This window comes from Seriola lalandi, unplaced genomic scaffold (genome assembly GCF_002814215.2).
Source record: "Seriola lalandi dorsalis isolate HSWRI2012SDOR001 ecotype SW California unplaced genomic scaffold, Sedor1 jcf7180002054376, whole genome shotgun sequence".
Taxonomy (NCBI): domain Eukaryota; kingdom Metazoa; phylum Chordata; class Actinopteri; order Carangiformes; family Carangidae; genus Seriola; species Seriola lalandi.
In genome coordinates, this window is record NW_019524929.1 from 315,234 (window position 1) to 320,073 (window position 4,840).

At 37.4% G+C, this 4,840-nt stretch overlaps 1 protein-coding gene across 1 annotated transcript in view; it reads left to right on the top strand.

Annotated features, from left to right (window-relative positions):
- efna4 (ephrin A4) overlaps nt 1-1,392 on the top strand; it is a 35,274-nt gene extending 33,882 nt beyond the window's left edge. Inside the window, exon 5 of the mRNA XM_023408889.2 lies at nt 1-1,392. This exon is cut by the window's left edge and continues 631 nt beyond it. The gene's annotated coding sequence lies outside the window, so the exon portion shown is untranslated.
- The last annotated feature ends 3,448 nt before the right edge of the window (nt 1,393-4,840 follow it).

Below are 4,840 nucleotides of genomic sequence, written 5' to 3' on the forward strand. Positions count from 1 at the left end.
GGTGGAGGTCAGTCACTTGGCTGGTGACTTTTTTTCTTTTCTGACATGCTGTATATGGGCAGACAACAATAACTTAACTCATTTTACAACTGCCCAATTTGCATTGAGTATGATAAATGTGTTTAATTTGTATAACTAAGTAGATTTTCTGAGGGAAAAAAAAGTGTTTTAGGAGGTAATGGGGAATATTCTGGAATAGTCAGGCTAGGCTGCTGCGCCCCCTACTGGGATTAAACTGGTTTAACTGGAATTGGACTGGGCTGGCCATACACCCAGAAACTGAATGCTGGATTCTGGTGCTGTATGGTTATACTGGGACCTGAGACTAAGTTTGTTCCTCTCTGATTGAACCCACTGTTGTTCTGCCTCCCCACCCCTCTCTCTGCTTTCAGAATAAAGCGCATAACAGGGGGGTTTATGGGTAAACAGAGAGCATCAGCATGGTTGATGCTCCTGTACCAGGTGTACAGATATGCACACAAGCTTTTTGTTTCTTTTGTTGTTCTTTTATACGTAAGATCCTTTTTTTTTTTAGGTTTTGCTGTATAGTTAATATATTCTGCACAATGAGATGTATTAACTATATAATCCAGTGTTTTAGTGAGAACTGATCTCTGATATTTAAGATAAATTCAGGCAAAAATTACTTTTTTTACAGACACAAACCATGATTTATACTCTGGGTATATATGGATTTACAGGTTTATTTTCTATATACTTTGCTACAATGTAGTTTCCAAAGTTAAAGGATTTGATGATGGAATTTATTTCCTTTTTTTTCTCCAATTTCCTTTTTATAGAAATTACTAATTGACTGTCATTGATTAAGAAACAATATCATAATGGATTACATATTAATTTACCAGATTTTTTTGAATTGAAATTGAAATGTCTGTATTTTTCATTGAAATTAAATGAAGTTTGTATATTTATAAAGTTACATGATTATTTCCACAGAAATGTTTGAGAGACATGAGCTCAGAAAATAACACAGGTTAATTGTAAAGTTTACTCTGTCGTTAAAAAAAAAAAAAAAAAACTACATTGTTAGCACTTAATATATTTTTTTCCTCAAATCACACCAGTCAGGCCGTTGTTGTTGTTGTTGTTGTTGTTGTTGTTGTTGTTGTTGTTGTTGTTGTTACGTTAATTTCCTAAATGGGTGATAAAACCAATTTTTGAAAATGTGTTAAATAATTTCAGTGATGTAGATTTTTACAATCATGTACTACTAGGAATTTGTCTTTTCTTTGTTTATGTGTGTGTGTGTGTGTCTAATGTGTTCTGCTTTCACATTTTAGTGAAGAATGTAGCGTCTTCTGTGAAGAGCCAACTGCAATCTGAGCCTTTTTTACGTGGCAAGACAACAAGATAAATATGATTGCATTAAAACACTTTGAGTCGATCATCATTTAACTTTTGAACGCATTGATGTTTTATGCAACCGCAGGTCTCAGTGACAGCAAACACACACACACACACACATGTACACATGGCTTTATTTGTGGAACACACACATCCAGTGTAAGACACAGGAGTATGGAGATAAGGAGACTACAGGGACTTGAGATGACCTTGTGGTGTAAGAGGCCATTGTAATGTGAGTAGCCTAGTGGAATATTGAGCTGAGTTTTTATCTATGTGCAGCCAAAGCCTGATAAGACTCAAGATACCCAATAGACTCCCAGTATTAATAGACCCTGAAGCATCATTGCCAATACATCGACCTTAAAGTAGCCACTGTATTTATTTTCACTAAACACAGGACTGAGGTTGAATACGGAGCGAGATGAGATGTTTTTGGGATTTTTCTTGTTTTAAATATAGAAGTGTACATCCAAATAAGCTGTAAATGCATTTCCATTTATATAGGCTGTAATGTAGAGCCTCTTGTGAAGCCAGAAAGGCAATTTCCTGGATAATAGGGCTAATGCTCCTATTTCATGGTTTATGATCTCTTCTGATGACATGTTCGTCACTGTTGAGGCATGTTGTTATGAACTGGCTTTGATTTTGACCTTCACATATACATTTCCAGAGCCCATGTTCTCATTCTTTTTCCATTGTGAATGATGAAGTGAGCATAGTGAAACCAGCGGGAGGACAGGGATACTTTTAGATTGGTGTAACAAGGGAAAAGGATGTTAAAAGCAGCAGCAGTCCACTCCCCTCTTGCGGGTGTTAAAACTGTACGGCTGTTTACTCCAGCAAGAGCATGCACAGACCAAAGCCTTTATGTAACAGTGTGATAGAGAGGTTTTTAACGTTTTTTTTTTTTTTTTTTTTTCTGCCTTTGATTCCTGACAGGAAATGCTCAAACGATTATACCAAAAAATTCTCATATTTTCAGACATTTTTCGTACTTGACAATGTTGATGTTTGCTACAATTCTACTGCGTGCTGATGTGGGCTACTAAAGCCGGAGCTGAACTCACCCTCAGAAATAAACGTCATAATTATGGACAGATGTTATCTAAGTTTAGAATATCATGAAAATCCCACGTCAAAGTTTCCTCTGAGGCTTTCTGGTACGACTGTGATCGTAAACAATTTCAGGCGCGACAAATTTAGTTTTTTAACTGTCTGACAAGGAAAAAAAATTCCATACAGCACATCCATACTGCAGATCTCTTCTCCACAAATTACACTGTAATTACACTGTATCAAATTTCAACACAGCAGGGTCTGTAGCCACTAGTTGGCCTATATTTAATTGCACCTCGGCTGAATATCTAAGGCTCGGATTGCTGGTGTTGATTACGTCTTCAGAAATACAAAACACTGGCTGTTAATGGAAACAAACGATGCTTATTTTCCTTTCAGTCTTACCATCATTTGTCTAAAAATTCGCCCCCATTTTGAATTAAGGACATGTTTCTTAAAGAGCACACTATTAGTCAGCATATAGTGACCCTTTTCATATTTGTAATTCAAATAATTATGTATTTCATTTGTCAACAGTGAATCATATCTGGTGTAGTTTTTCAAATCACTGCAGGTACCGTGGTTTCTTCTTTTGTTCAGAAGTGCGTAGACGTATCGGACACATGCTTCCTAGAATTTTGGAACAATGTTTTTCACAGTTAACCGTCTGTCACTATGCAATCAACGCCTCGATCAGTGGCCGCAGTCTAGTTGTGACTCCTGACCAGAGTGTATTTCACATGTTGCAGAACCAGGGTGAACTGAGGTGAGGTGAGAGACGGCACCCCTGCTGCAGGAAGCGTCCTTCACAATACTTTGGAGAATAAGATCATGAGGTCTCTGATAAAAAATGTGTTTCGAGGTTTTGAATTAATTGTTTAATTGTGTTTTGTTTTTGTTGTGATTATTGTCTAATTGAAGTCGCAGCATCCACTAAATATACGTTATATCCTCTGGGCAGTGAGGTGATGGAAGGCCAAGCTGGTTTTCTTTAGGCATCCTGTTGTTAGAAGCCTTCGTCAATATATCGAATGCAGCCAGCACTGGACCACTGTCATGAAACACTGTACCTTAAATTTGTTATTTTAGTCCAGCTTTAACTTGTTAAGATACTGTATTTATTTATGGAGCTGTTGAAGGGCTTCTTTACTACTATCAAAGTACTACTTTGAAAGTTTTCACTGAGATGGGTCTATAAATGTAATTGAAGCTCCACTGATCTTTCCAGCTCACTAATCTAATCTTTAGTTGTCATTTCTGCCCTTTACTGTCCACATCCGTCAACTTCATCAAACCTTTTTGCATCAGGAAATGGGGCTGAAATCCTGTGACCTCTCAATCTCACAGCTCTGGACGTAAAACATTGCATCTTCCAGCGAGGAGAGAGCAGAAGCTCTGTGAACAGGAAAAGTGTTTTGCTGTTGGGTGCAGATGTCTAGGCAGCATTAAGTGTTATTTACTCCTCTAGGTAACGTCTCAGCTCTTTCCGTGTTTTATTATATAGTTTTGAAAAAGAGCCCTGCACAAGATCAGGATCAAGGACTGTGGTAAAATCTCCACCAATCAGCATAATGTCACTTGACATCTCTTGCACATATTGCGTCTACTTTTTCAATACTTTATAATCAGATGCGGTTTCTATTTCCCAAGGTGAATATCTGACCCTTTACGCAGTGGAGGGTAAAAAAACGGACTTAAGATGCTAAATCTGTGAAGTGGGTTATAACAGTCAGACCCACTACTTTCAAAATTCCACCCGAGAATATCCTCCCTTATTATTCTGAGAGGTTTCACTTCGCTTGTGTTGCCAGTGACAAATTTAGGAGCATTTTCAATGGCCCTCAGAGCTGATCAATAGTAACACCACACTTTACCTCACATATATACAGACCTAAAACAGCTGGAGCCGCACAAACAAAATTATAGAAAGAAAATAATTTGAAACAGATAACACATCTGCATACTCTTCACTGCAGCTGTCACATCACAACGCACTCAGCTCTGGAGAAGTCCGTTTTTTTCTGAATGATATTGATTTTTTTTATGAACCCTACACTTTATATAAGGTGATTTACTGCACTGTTTACAATGAGAGCTCCGTTAGAAGCATTAAAAATACATGGTTCCTCACCGGTTTTCATATGTTGCTTAATGTTTTTTTGTGTGTGAGGGGTGCAAAAGCCTCTGAGGATTTTCATTGAATAATTTTCTAGCCTTGATGAATTGGTGTGCTATTTAATTTCCAGGTTATGAATAATAGTCAGGGTTTTTATTTCCTCTTTGGGTGTAAAGTAGAGTATGTTTGTGCTAAATAAAGTCTAAACTAACCGGGTATGCTTATGTCATACTCTTTTCCACATCCTTTACATGTGTCAAGTATAGCCAATAACAGTGTAATTATTTCTGCGATATGCTC